Below are 15,442 nucleotides of genomic sequence, written 5' to 3'. Positions count from 1 at the left end.
CATGCCACCAGATAGAGCTCCTGTACGTAATGGTTTCTGTCTTAAGTTGGGTAGTTGATACACCAACGGTTTGCTATATTATTCTTATCTTTTTGTATGTCTGAACTATTTCCTAATAATCTTTTAAAAATCATGGTTCAGAAATACCTAAAAATCTTACCTTCTTCATTTGCATTTGGAACAATTAAAATTTGAACAGAAATTTTACAGATGAGAATAGAAAAGCCCAGAAAAATTGCCCAGGTCACACAGCTAGATCAAGAGAGGAAGTCACTGATCATGAAGACCTTCTGTTTGTTACAGTGCTTTACAATTAAAAGACACTTTTCTGCTGTGTAACTAACAACTCTGTGAGATGATCTGAAAGCTTCTTCAGGGAAAGACCGTGTCTGTTTAGCTCACCGTGTACTTGGCCCAAACACACACACGTTGCCGTTGAGTCAATTCCAATTCATAGCAACACTGCATGACAGAGTAGAACTGCCCCATAGGGTTTCCAAGGCTATAAATCTTTACTGAAGCAGACCAGCACTTCTTTCTCCCATGGAGCAGCTGGTAGATTCGAACTGCTGACCTTCCAGTTAGCAGCCCAGCACTTAACCACTGTACCACCAGGGCTTCTTCACTTGGCTCATAAACTCACTGCTGTCAAGTCAGTTCTGACTCATACCAACCCTGTACTGGGCCCTTAATAAATATTTGGTGAATGAATGAATAAATGAATGAGGAAGATAGTATTATCTACATTTTACAGGTGAGAATACTAGATCAAGTCCCTTGACTAGGTCACAGGGCCAATAGTAATTGGTGGGCTGGGACTGCAGTCTGATCCTTCAGGTGACCCTGTAGGTCACACATACATGACTTATTAAAGGACCAAAGGCAAGGCCCTTGCAGAAACTCCTCCTAGGGAAAGAGAGGTATACAATTTATTTGTTTGAAGTCTTTACCTTGTACATCAGGCCTAGAGTTGTTGGAAATTTAGCTGGGGAGCAGCCATTGCCTTGAACTGAACTTCTCCTCTGTGTTACCTCTAACTTCATCAGCTAGTTTACCTGGTCTTTCTCCCATTTCCCTAACTGTATCTGAATAATCTGTCTTAAAATTTGATTTATATCATGGTGAGTTTTTCTTGTTTCTTTTGGAGAATCTCTTTTGTTCTGCTTCATTTGGAAGGCTGTGTTAACTTCCTGGATGTAAAAACAAAATTGTGTTCTGAAAGAAAACATTTGATGAATGGTGTCACGCAGGGTGTGGTGTCTAGAAAAATTATTTTTCTGCTTAGGCATCTTCTGCCATGTCTGTCCATGACACCTGGGACCATCGAGTTGTTCTACTCGCGTCTGAAATTTATTACAAGGCCATAGGGTAGAAGAAAGGATCCCTGGTGGTGCAGTGGTTAAAGTGTTCAGCTGCTGACTGAAAGGTTAGTGGTTCAAACCCACCAGCTGCTCTGTGGGAGAAAGATGTGACAATCTGCTTCCATAAAGATTACAGCCTTGGAAACCCTATGGGGCAAGTACTATTCTGTTCTATAGTGTTTCTCTGAGTTGGAATCAACTCAACAACAATGGGTAGGGCAGGAGAAGACTGAAGTTGGCCTATGTCCTGCCTTTGTGCAAATTAACAGAAAGAACCACTTCTGGGTGGGCAAGTTAGAAAAAATAGCCCCACTGCCCATGCTTGGCAGACTAGGACCCAAACTCAAATAGCTTATAATCAAGTCTGGAGAAATGAGCACATAACAAACTAAGAGATAATACAATATGAATAACTAGCTACATTATATGAAATAGGCCCTAACTGCTATTAGAAGTTCAGAGATGAGAGAATTTAATGAAAGAGTTCAGTATGAGGGTGTCCCAGGTGAGTGCATGGCATAAGCAAAGGCTGAGCAAAGTAGATTTGTGAGATGTGAAGAGACCAAAAACAAAAACCAAACCCATTGCTCAAGTTGATTCCAACTCATCGCAACTGCTCTATAGGGTTTTCTTGGCTGAATTCTTTATGGAGCAGTTTGACAGACCTTCTGTGGAACAACAGGGTGGGTTAGAACCACCAACCTTTAAGTTAGTAGTCTATTGCAAACTGCTTCTGCCACCCAGGCTTCTGTGAGGAAACCAGTATAACTATACTCTTTGGTGCCCAGTGGGATATTTGGTTGCCTACCCACCTTTTCCACCTCTCAGGTTTCTTGGGAGGCTACTTTTCCCACTAAAGTATTTACCGCCCTTTAGTGGGGACTTTTGTAACAGTGAAAAGCAAAAGAAATGTTCATTGGCGCAAAATAGCTGGGGTATCAGGCTTATATATGAGGTAGCGTATCCAGGAAGTGTGACTGGGTAAAACTTTTGTCTCATTTTGTTTTTGTACAGCTAAATAAGCATTCCAAGCATATTTATGGTTTCCTGTATGATAGGGAACCCTGGTGGATTTGTTTGTTTGTTTCGTGTCATATTTGGAAAACCAGAGCTGCCCAATGTAAACAAATGGAAAGCACCTGCAATAAGTCGTGCCTCCCAGGTCTGGTGGGACAGATGAGTGCCCACCAAATTATGCTGCCAGAGTACCACCAGGGCTTCCTAGGTACATGTATGCTTACATCATATTTCCCAAAATCCATATTACAGCCAAAAATTTAAACACACCCAATTAGTAAGCATGCATTCCAAAACTGAAAATACATACTGTGAAAAAAAGAAAATTCAGTCCCCAAAGGGGTAATAAAGGTTTCCATGGAGGCTACTGGAGATACAGCTAGATGGGGCAGGTAATATTGGAAGAAGTAGGGTCTTAAAAGTAAGGAGGAGAACAAGTGTACCTCCATGAAGCAGGAGTTTGGACACCCACAGGGCTCTGAGGAGAAGGCAACACAGTGCCTGCATTTCTTCAGAAAAACTGGACCATCATTCGTTTTGCAGAAAAATTTGGAGGGGAAGGAGCCTGCAGTCAGAAAAGAGGACAATCAAAGACCTAGGAAAAGAAAGCCAACCCCCAAGTTCCATGTATGCCTTGGCAGCTCACTCCATTTTTTTGTTCATCCTCCCCTTCCCATTGCCATGTTCTCTAATGTCTCATCTCCTAATGGCCTCCTATGATGACTTTGTAGTCCTCCTTCCTCTAGAGTTCATTCGAGTTCATGTTAATAATGATGTTCACTCTATACTTGAAACCTTCTGTGTAAAGCTATAAATAATCTGTACTGACTAGAATGGCATTCTTTGAAGATCGTATTTTCCATCAGCAAAATGCTGCTGGAACCATGGGTCTATAGCGTTGGCAAGTGCCCACTTGCCATGCTCCTAGCATCCAAAATGTCCTCTTACATTGTAGTGAAAGCGGGGGGACAAACTGAACTGAAGAATAATGAGACCTCCCTGAGAATGTGATTTCAGGTCTGAATTAGGTGGCTCAGTGAAATTTAGATTTAGGTGACACTGTGCTGCTTATTTATTAGAGAACATTCTGGCTTCTGTATTAGGACAATCAATAAAATTGATAGTGATTGTAAGTCCTACTACTAACTTATAGACATAAATACAGAGATAGGCAGAAAGACAGGTGTATAGAGACATATGTATCATTTAAAAATAACGTTAAGTGTTATAGATTTTATTTTTCCCGTTTTATAGGTGAAAATTCTGAGGTCTAATGAAATACATCATTGACTAGAATCTTACAGTTCCAGAATTAGGTTTCCTCTTCCCAGTTGCCCACTCCACCTCCCTCCCAGCCCCATACCCATTCTTTTTCTATTGGAAAACACTTCCTAATTAATATTCCCTGAATTGGCTGTAACTGAGCTCCCTCTCTCTCCTTCGCTCTAACTCTTCCCATATTTTTGCTGGTATCAGGAATCCTAGCCTGTCTAAGGGAGGTGTGAGTTTGGTCCCGGATATCTATTTTTTCCCTTGCAAACCTTGATGTTTCAGTACTTGCATTTATAGAGAAGCCCCTGGCCATTTGGACATCTCTTTGAAGGGCATATCATTTAACTGGAGGTGAATTGTACATTCTCGTGCCACTCACTGAAAGCTTGATTACTTCCCACAGCTGTCACTGCTCACTGAGTACTCCCTTCCTTTGGAGTCTGAAAGCTACTTCTTACATATTCATGCAAAGCTGAGGATCCGAGGGTTTCTGAGTAGTCTTACTGCATTTGAAACACTTTGTAATGGGTTACAGTCTATTCTTGGTTAATAAAGTGAATTCTTGTGGAGATAGTCATCATACCTGTCTAGGTTGTAGTAGATTTAATAGTGTGCGTATTGTATATTTAAATGAAATCATCCATCTAGGAATATTTTATATACTTCCCGCTAAGAAGCTCATAACACATGTAATGCAGGGTACCAACCTAGGGAAGAAAGAAAGGAGGACGTATTATCACTGCGTTTTACCATTAATTTGATCAAATTCCTAAAAAATATTTAACATCAAGCCTGATCCTAGAAATATGATTATCTAAGTAAGATTAGTCTTTGAAGCAACCTGCGTTTCTTCAGTAGCTTTTCTCTCATGCTTTCCATCATTCCCTTCACGCCCCTGGGCAGCTCCTACCTTTATCCTCCCCAATCTGTCTAGCTAGAAATGAAAATAACATGAAATGAATGAAAATAATGTAGGATGCATTAATTCAAGCACAGGCGTGAGACCTTTTAGTTCTCTTTTAGATGGAATACTTGCCATTTCAGGAAGATGAGACCTCCAGTTGCTCCACAGTTGGAACTGTGCTCACAAACATAATATTGAGTAAAAGGAGCCAATTTTCCAAAAGTACATATCCTATTATTTCATTCATATAAAGTTAAACAACAGGCAAAATTCACTGCTGTTAGCAGTCAGGGTGGTTATTTTAAGGAGGGAAGGAATCGTGGTCAGGAGAGAGCAAGAGGCAGCCTTGCTATTTCTTGACTGGGATGGGTGATAACTGTGATGATTCATGGAGCTGTATATTACAGTTTGTGTGCTTTTCTGTATATGCATGTTGTACTTTAATTTTTTAAGTTTAAAAATATATACATATTAGGTGGTTGAAAGTGGGCTCTGCGTGATTTACGGAAACAATTTTCCAGTAGTGAGGTCTAACTCCTATACGCCTACTTTACCCTCTACATAATGCTTGTCTTTTCCACACACTAGCCTGTTCTGTTTCTATTTAAAGAAAAGAAGAAAAAAAAATATGTATATATATCTTAAAGAGTAGATTTGCACTGCATCTCACCCGTTCTTTTTCTAGATCCATTCCAAAATCTGCTTCCTTTCTAAAAACCTGGGTTAACTGCATGCTGCCTGTCAAAGGAAGACAGATTACAGTTTCTGCCCCGTGGAGGAACTCAAAATGATTCTTAGCTCAGTCTGTTTTGTAGCATTCAGTCCTTATGGTCAGTTGAAAAACAGAAAGAAAGAAGATGTAAGGAAAGAAGGGAGAGATGGAAGGAAGAAGGAGAACCCTTAGCTGAAGCTTTCCTGAAATCAATCAGATGAGAAAGCCACTGGGCACAACTTGAAGGGGCTGTGGTACTGACAAGTTGGGTGGCTGTGCCATCTGCTGGCCGGGCAGCAAGTGGAGCGTTCTCACTTTCCTAGCGCTGTGTGTGAAAAATTATTTTCTCCTTTTGGCAACCAGTTTTGTTTAGTGACATACTTTTCTTCCCTCCCTCCCTCCCTCCCTCCCTCCCTTCCTTCCTTCCTTCCTTCCTTCCCTTGCTCCTTTTCTTTCTTCCTTCCTTTTTTTCATGAATAATTCTGGTCTTTTGCATCACAACAAATTGTTTAAAATACTGTTAGTAGAAATACTAGAAAGATGTGGTAAGAAAAGAATTGTGAGATCACCCCATTTTTCATGTCTTTGTCATGTAAATAAGGCTGAAGTACAGTAAGATGAATTCCAGTAGACTTGTAATTTTAAATTAAAATGCTCCTAGTAAGTGGTTTTTTGGAGTTTAGTGTGTCTTGATGGAAATGCGTTTTAGGTTCCTTATCTACTTCCTGAAATAACTAACTGCATTTGTAAGATTCCTTGAATGAGGCCCTGGGCAGCTTTGCAGCTAATTTAAATGGCATAGCACACAGGGTGTTTTCCTTTTGAAGGACTAACTATGTAACAGCGGCCACTCAGGCAGCATTTCCTTTCATTTTCACTAAGCAAGCATCAGCATTGCTTTTGTGTCCAAAAATGTCCATGTTATTTTATAGATGGTCATATAAAAATGAAGATGGAAAAACCCTTAATGTGTTTGAATATGTTTTTATTGCCTGGAATTTCCTTTAATGACAGCTAGAACAACAATAGCAAAACCCAAAAAAACGATGAGAACTAATGATATCAACAGGGCAACCGAAATGGAAAAATAAAGACTTTACATTTTTAGTTGTTGTTATCACAGGGAATTATAGTGTGTAGCCACAAGATTTTCCACTTTGGGTCTCTGCTGTGAAAGGCTTACTGACAATCCCATTGTAGCTTTAATTTAGTCTTATTATCTGGTTGTCCGTTCCAGTTATATTTACCAGATCCACAAAACACTGATTTAAAAAAAAAAAACTCCATGCTTGTATTATGAAATTAAAACAAAACCAAATAGCCTCTGAGTTTGTAACAACCGCTTATGCTCCTTTTCCTGGCAGCAGTTGCCTTATCTGACAATATTCCCAGAGCTGTATGCCAACAAGGCTGGAGTGGCCAAAATAAAATGCTTTGGAATAATCTGAAGCTCTAAAATGAAAACAGCCATGCTGAATTTCAGGGTTAGTTCCAAGGTAGGAAGAAGGCAAAGTTGGCCAAGTGGGAGAAAGGGAACAGTAATGTGCTTTTTTTTTATTTTTATTTTTTTAATTTTCAAGAAAATCTCTGAGAAAAGAAAGGAAGAAATTATATTTAAAGTATTAACTCTTGTTCATTCTGACCATTATACAATGGGACATCAAAAATTATTCAGCTGACCCTATGGAATGTTACAGGAGAAATTCAAACATCTGTTGGGTGATTGGACAAATGGCCCTTTAAAGTGCTGTTATGAATTGAACGGTGTCCCCGAAAAAACACGAGTTGTAAATCATAACCCCTATGTCTCTGGTTATAATCCCATTTGGGAATGGATTTTCTTTGTTATGTTAATGAGACAGGGTAAGCATAGGGTGTTTCTTAAATTGATCTCTTTTGAGATATAAAAGAGATTAAACAGGCAAGCAAAAGAAGCAGAGATGGGAGAGACATGCAAAGCCACATGAAGATTGCCCAGGAGCAGAAGCTCAGAAGAGAAAAGGACTTTCCTCCAGAGCTGACAGAGAGAGAAAGCCATCCCCCTAGAGTTAGCACTCTGAATTCAGACTTCTAGCCTCCTAAACTGTGAGATGACACAGTGGTTGAAAGCTACAGCTGCTAACCAAAAGGCCGGCAGTTCAAATCCACCAGCCACTCCTTGGAAACCCTATGGGACAGTTCTACTCTGTCTTATAGGGTTGCTAGGAGTCAGAGTCAACTCAGCAGCAGAGTTTAAACTGTGAGAAAATAAATTTCTGTTTGTTAAAGCCACCAACTTGTGGTATTTCTGTTGTAGCAGCACTAGATAACTAAGACACAGGCCTTTCAATCCAAGGTTCTTGCTTACTAAAAAGTCTGTAAGTACCACATGAAGAGCTTTCTGAAAGCACATTTGCCCTGGGCCTCCCCCAGAAAATTCTGATGTCTGGGTCTGGGCTAGAGCTCCACGGGTGATTTCCACGCACAGGCCACGTTGAGAGCCACTGCCTGCAAGGATCCCTCCAACTTTCAGAAGTACCTAGTTTAGAATCCAGAATAAAGATGCCAACCCCTATGTAATAAGGTGCAAAATAACATATTCCAATTAAACTAGCAATAAAAGTAGAGAAAGTATCCAAATTAAAGCCACAGAAGTTTAGGAACTTCTTACTTTTTTGCTGCCTAGAGTAAACGTTGTGTAAACTTAAATTACAATACCTAGCTGGGTGATGATTTGGATTCCATCAGTCAATCCATTTGGTATGCTAAAATTCCTTTTTAAGATATCTGTAGCTACCAAAAATTGCTAATGTTGTCATTTTCTGAGAACAGGAAACTTGGCATCTGATTCATGCTTCCATACCACCTCCCCCAACACAAACACACCCAGAGATGTAGCAACAGGACCTATTCTTGATGTGTGAAGATTTGTGCCAAAGAGAAAAAAAACATGTTAAACATCACATCATTACTGATATTAGAGAAGAGCTTACTTTTAATTGATTCTGCTAACGGAGCATAGGTGTGTACAGGGCCACGGTGGCTATGAGGGCAAAGCAGAGCTCTCAGATCCAGGTTCAGGATCCGAGTTCATAGAGTGTCATTCTGGCTGTGCCTCCAGCTCTCCCTATGTGACCCCATCTCCTCTACTCAGCCTCTTCTTGGATAAACAAAGCCGAATCAGCCTCACTATGAAACAAGACCTTCATTCCTTCTCATTGGACATTTTACAATGCCCAACCGAGCTGAAGGATTGTGTCTTAAATGCGGTAGTTTGCAGGCCCTTGGCAAAATGTACCAACCACTTAATTATAAGGCATAGTGATAAGGACAATTCCAAAGTGGGTTTACTATAGACTCTCAACCACTGTGACATTGTCCTTTCAGTGGCTGTAGGTGATAGGAGACTTGTGCTTAGCTGAACATCTTCATGCTCATTTGAGGAGAGAGAACCAGAGAAGACTCCAGCCTAGTTCCATTTCTTTGAATAAGCTCCAGTTACATATATAATTGTTAAATTTTGTATCTAAAAATGATATTATTTTCTAATTCACATGTAAAAGTGTGATAGGGAAAAAAGCTAAGATTTCCAAAAGCAGTCGTTACTATCTTTTCTGCAAAAGACTTTTAAAGGGCAGTGAAAAAGAGATCTCAGCTGAGCTTGAAGCTTGGGCTTCCTGAGCACCAGCTAACAATATTTATTGAGCAACGTCTATATGAAAGGGACTGTCCCCAAACAAAATGACTTCAGAAATGACTACCAGAATGGGGACCTTTGATGGAATTTTGGGGAAAGTATTCAAATTCTCTTGTCATCATGAACTTAGTTCTCCCCATCTCCTACAAAGGAATAAACCACAGAGAAGTGGTGGGCAAAAGTACACGGCTAGACTTCACTGACCTCGATTCACATTTTGGAAACTGAACTATAGCTATCCTCAGACATGTCAGACTGACAGCAGTTCTGGTAGACATCTGAAGGCTAAGCTTGTAAGACACTAACAGGATTGGCTTCTATTTCATTTTCCACTGGCAGCAGTCAGTGACTCATCTGAATTTGGAGTCTCTGGCCTTTACCCTTTCCATTTATTCTTTATTATTTTTTTCTACTCCCTCTGAAGGCACACAGGAAATAGCACCTTAGCAACATTTGCACACCCTACATCTGCAGCAGTGTCATGTTGTTTCTTAGCTGAACTGAGTTGGCAAAAGATCGCAAAAAAAAAGGATGATTTCTACCTCATGGGTTGAAATTGTACATCACAGTGTGACCTCTGTGGCACTCTTGGCCATGCCCATATCAGTACCCTTTGGTGTTAAAACCCAGTGCCGTAAAGGGATTAGGAAATGTATCTGTTGAGCTGGAGGGAGAATGATTGAGTTTTGGGTTACTGCTTCTCTGAAAATCGCATGTATTAAATATCTTAGGTGTTGATGAGTATCCTATTGCTTGGCTGAAGGTTAATAAAGCATATGGTAAAATGTAGACACTAAATTAGAAATGACATTTTAACCATAAATTATTCTCCAGCCTTAGGGGAAAATATCCCCACTACCTGACACAATACTGGGATTCGAATCATCCTTAGAAATTATGACATGCAAGAGAAACAAACCCAAAGTACGTTTGCCACCACCTTCCTGCAAAACCACTCCACTGGTGTTACCCTGTTCTACTTAATTCACTTATTTCACCTTGTTTTCATTTTTCAAAATGTCATACTAATTCAGCAGTCTTTAAGAGTATTTCTAAATCCATTTTTCGGGTATGATTGCTGGATGGTTCTGTTGTTACAGTTGGGTCCCTGTGTCCTCATAACTCTGTCTGATACATGTAAAAAGCAGCTTTGGAGATAGGTTACAACAGCCATCCCACTTTATCTCTTTTCTGAAGTGGGACCAAGTTCAAAGCTGTGACCACATGTACAGAAGTGACTCAAGCATAGAGTTCCAAAAAAAACCCAAGTGGAAGCTAAATGAAAGGTGTTGAATCTATTACATTTTGCGTAAGCTTTCTGTTCATTTCTTTTTCATCTACAGCCTGGGAAGTGATAAGAACTCAATGTATGTTAGCTATTAGTAGCCGTAGCATCAATAGCAGTAATAATTCCTTTTAGGCCTGAAGATCAGGTTGATTTAATTTGAATAGCCTGTTAGTGGTTCTCAAACTTTAGTGTACTGAAGAGTCACATAGAATACACATTTTAAATGCACATCACATTCCTGGGTTCACCATGAGAAATTCTGATTCAGCAAGGCTGAGATGGAGACCAGGAGCCACCCACATGATTTTGATGCAGGTAGTCCATAGACCACACTGTGAGAAACCCTGGCCTGTCTGGAATTCACCAGACAACAGATCCTACATTAGCATTTGAGGACAGAGGGAGAAATTCATTCCAAAAGTAAACTGTTAGGTCCTTGAACAGAAAATGCTACCTGGAATCATTCAGAATAATATCATGTTGAGTAAAATAACTGACACTTCAGAAAACTAACTCTCATGTGGAGGAAAACCATGCAGAGCTCTACCAGGTCATTGAAATACAAATAGTTATGAAATAATGACTATTCTCTAAAATGCTCTGTCTTTTCAGGGGGGAAATGCTTACAGAATAAAAGATATTTATCATGTTTTCCATATATCGCCTTTCTTGATAATATTTGCATATTAAAATGAAGTGTATCTACAATGAGCGCTTATTGCTCTGATTCTCTTTAGGTGTATAAACCAAACTAACTGCCATCAGATCAGTTCCAACTCAGGACATCACCGTATGTGTCAGAGTAAAACTGTGATCCATAGGGTTTTCAGTGGCTCATCTTTGGAAGTAGTTCTCCCGACCTTTCTTCCAAGGCACCTCTAGATGGAATCAGACAGCCAACCTTTCAGTTTGCAGCCAAGAGCATTAATCATTTGCACTGTCCATAGGCCTTCAGAAAGTCCTCTTGACTTGAATAGAAAAGCCTGCATTCCTTCCCACCTCTTAAATCCTGTGGCTTGAAGACAAAGATGATATTAAATTCTCCAAGTAGGAATAGTGGAGGGAAGAAGGAAACCCAGATCTCTGTTTGGTTTAAGAAGTTTGTCTGGTGCCATTCTTGAAGCTTGCTAGGGTGAATTTGAGAAGGGCCTCTGGAGAACAACCAAAGCCGATTAAAGTCAGAGATTTAGTGACTAGTTTGAATACACAGGATATGGCATAAGCACTGATGGACAGTTCTTTGCTCTGAGGGTGGAGCTGTGAGTGGGTTGTGTGTTATAGGAAATTGTATCAGGAGACTTTAGGTAGATTTTGTGATTTTAAGATTTGTTGAAATGCTTAAGTGCACTGCTGGGAGATCATTTATTTATCTAACATTTAACAAATATGTACTGAGCACCTACCACATACCAAGCACCGATGCCAAGCACTACATAAAGTACCAGTGACGTCACATCTGCCTCCCCGGAAGCTTTTCCATAATCATCTATCTTTGTGGAGTGACTTGGATACCTTGAGTCAGGATAAGATTACTCAATTGAATTTAAACATTGTGTCAGTCACCTAAAGGGGCAGAGGTCAAAATATGTGTAGCATATGTTTTGCTGTGTATATTCTCAGCAATAACAGCAAAATAAAATTTTAAAAATATATGTAGCATGGTGTTAAAACAAAAAAAGTACTCTCTGAATCAGTTGATAATAGGCAGCTAGTTGCCTTCTTCAACATCCATTCTACCCTTCCTTCTTATTAATAGAACCTTGAGTTTTAAATGAGCACATTGCTTCTTGGAATAAAATCCATATTTTCCAGCCTCCTTTGTAATAAGTAAAACAGTGGGATTAAGTATTGCCCAATGAGATGAAAGAAGTGCTAGGTATGAAGCCCAGGAAGCCTCCTTGAAAGAAAGGAGTTCTGCCCATTTCTCCTTTCTGGGTCTTGATACTTGAAATGAGAATGTGTTGGCTGGAGCCATTTCATACCATGAGGATGAGTACTATACTCCAGTATGGCAGAGCAAAAAGCTAGAAGGAGCCTGGACTCCTGATGACTATAAAGTCACCACACTATATTATTATTATTATCTCAAAATTTGTTTAAGTCACTTGTAGGGTGGGGGAAGACATGTGCTTTCTATTACAGTTGAATTTAGTCCTAACTGATAAAGGGTTTTTGTGTTCATTAGCCATTAACAGAAAACCCAGTTCAAGCTGGCCTAAACAATGAAGGAAATTTATTGGTCCATGTAAGTGGAAAGTTCTGAAGTAGAGCAGCTGTGAATAGGTTTGATTGGTCAGTCCAGCAATGCTGTCAAAGGGCCAGATTCTTTTGTCTCTCCTTTCCACCTTCCACAAATGAGCTTCATCCTTAACCTGGCACCTATTCAGAGGGGCACAATGACTGTCAGCAACTTCTGGCTACATGCTTCCTCATTCACATTCAGGGAGGGGGACATCACTTTTATAAGGTGTCTCAGAAACTGAGGAAGCTTCTTTCTGATCTTCTCTATTCTCAATTAGCCCAAATTGGTCACCTGCCCATCCCTAAACCACTAACTGTAACCAGGAGGTGAATTACACTCATTAGTTTAACCTGGAGCTGTAATGCCCTGTCTTCCTTTTTCATCGTTGCTCTTTCACATACATATGAGGCAATTGAAAAGACCATGGCTTGGGTTAGGTGCACCTTAGACCTCAAGGTGACATCTTTGCTTTTGAAAACTTTAAAGAGGTTTTTTTACAGCAGATTTACGCAATGCAATATGTCATCTGACTTCTCAAATGCTGCTTCTGTGGACATATATGATTGTTGATCCAAGTAGAATGAAATCTTTGACAACTTCAGTTTTTTCTCCATGATGTTGTTTATGGGCCCAGTTCTAAGGGTTTTCATTTTCTTCACATTCAGGTATAATCCATACCAACGACTGTAATCTTTGACCTTCAGGAAGTGCTTCAAGTCAGCTTCATTTTTGGCAAACAAGGTTGTGTCACCTGTGTAATGCGGGTTGTTAATGTGTCTTGCACTAGTCCTTATGCCACGTTCTTCATATAGTCCAGTTTTATTCAGGCAATATTCTTTTGTTATGTGTAGGGCTTGAGAGACTCTTGTTAACTTGGTAGTGGTGTAGGGCTGGGAAAGAGTTGGCATTGCTCCTCCCTGCTCTGTTTAAATTCTCTCTAACCAAACCAAGGCTACATAATAGAAGTCTGGACTGTTATAAAACTTAGGATCTAGTCCTAACTTGACACATTTATGTGATCTTGGGTAAATCACTTAATTTCTTCATCTCTCTGGGCCTCTGTGAAAGGAGACCGGGCATGATAATTTACAAATTCCTGTCTAGTTTGCAAACTTATGATTCTTAGTTTTCTACAAAATGACATCACTTTCCCAGGTGCTCAGACAACCTTATCAACCTTAACTGTCTGACACTGACAAATGCCATGGTCAGAAGAAAACCAGCATTACCACTCTTCATGTCAGAAATGTAACACCTGAAACACAAAGAGCCCAGGTAACTTACAGCACAGTAGTAGGCAAGGTGGGCACGGATTGAGGCATTTTGGCTGCCTTCTGCATTAGCCATGATTTGGTTGTGGTCATTTACATGGAAGTTTGGTTTCTTACAAAAGATACGTGGGAACTAAAGTTTTTTTCTAGCACACTAATCCATTTCCTGGCTGGGATCTTACTAATTCAGAGTAAGAATAGAAGAATAAATGGCATGCTCAGCTGGAAGTTTGATTTCTCTTTTTCTAGTTATTTTCCCTCTTCTTTCCCTTCAATATCTGCTCTAATTCTAAAATGTGAATAGATTTAATGACTTTCTCCTAAAACAGAAGTTCTCAACTGAAAGTAATTCTGCTTCTCGGGGGACATTTGCAATGTCTGGAGACATTTTTGGTTGTCACAACCAAGGATGTGGGGAGATGCTAGCGGCATCTAGTGAATGCTGCTAAACATTCTACAATGCACAGGACAGCCCCCCACAATAAGAATTATCCAGCCCAATATGTCAATAGTGCTGACATTGAGAAACCCTTTCCTAAAATGTGAATGAAATTCGTCAACCCTGTTTTACAAAAATTTCAGCTTCTGAGTTATCAGAGTTAAGGTGCTATACATTTGAGAACAGCAGTGACTCTTGAATATCAACTAGCCAAAGCCAGCAAGGCAAGAAATCAAGTAATGGATTGCACTGGGCAAATCTGCTGCAAGAGACCTTTTTAAAGTTTTCAAAAGCAAAGATGTCACTTTGATAACTAAGGTGTGTCTGACCCAAACCATGGTCTTTTCAACTGCTTTATATGCATGCAAAAGCTGGACAATGAAAAGGGAAGACAGAGACAAACTGATGCATTTGACTTGCAGTGTTGCTGAAGACTATTGAATAGACCATAGGCTGCCAGAAGAAAAAACAATTCAGTCTTAGAAGAAATACTCCTAAGAAGTGAGGATAGTGAGACTTCAGCTTGCTTACTTTGGACATGTCATCAGGAAAGGCCGATCACTAGAGAAGGACATCATGTTTCATAAAGTAGAGCGTCAGAAAAAAACAAAGGAAAACCTCAATGAGATGGATAGGCACAATAATGAAAGAAATGGGCTCAAATTTACCTACAATCATGAAGATGGCACAGGACCAGGCTATGTTTTGTTCTGTTATCCATAAGGTGGCTTTGTGTCAAAGCCAACTCGAAGGCAGCTAACAACAACATGCCGGCAAGGATGTTTTTCAGTAGCAGAGAATTAAAGAACTACATGTAGCCCTGGTATTTATTAGGTTTGTGCATAGCATTATTTTCAGGCATAGGAACTACTTAATGCACATGGGTAACAATGTAATAAATGTGAGACAATCACAGAACCTGAGCAACAGGGCCACAGGTAAGTTGCCTTCATGGGTACAGAGCCACTACAGGCTTTTGTTACCAGCCTTTGAGAGAAGTGTTTGGGGCCTCTGAATTGGGATGTTTAGGCTTCCTCACTATCAAATTCAGAAAGCGGTACCCAGGTTTTGGTTTTAAGTATGTGTATGTGTAAGAAAAGGTCCCTAGGACCCATGTCAAACTTTTAACAGTGGTTAGACAAAAAAAAAAAAAAAAAAACCATTGCCATCGAGTTGATTCCGACTCATAGCAACCCTATAGGACAGAGTAGAATTGCCCCATAGAGTTTCCAAGGAGTGGCTGGTGGACTCGAACTGCTG

At 39.9% G+C, this 15,442-nt stretch overlaps 1 protein-coding gene across 5 annotated transcripts in view; it reads left to right on the top strand.

The window, feature by feature from the left end:
- DDAH1 (dimethylarginine dimethylaminohydrolase 1) overlaps positions 1-15,442 on the top strand; it is a 175,144-nt gene that overhangs the window by 141,675 nt on the left and 18,027 nt on the right. The window lies entirely within an intron of this gene.

This window comes from Loxodonta africana, chromosome 3 (genome assembly GCF_030014295.1).
Source record: "Loxodonta africana isolate mLoxAfr1 chromosome 3, mLoxAfr1.hap2, whole genome shotgun sequence".
NCBI classification, from domain to species: Eukaryota; Metazoa; Chordata; class Mammalia; order Proboscidea; family Elephantidae; genus Loxodonta; species Loxodonta africana.
The sequence above is the reverse complement of the archived record's forward strand: the minus strand, read 5'-3'. Positions and strand labels throughout refer to the sequence as shown.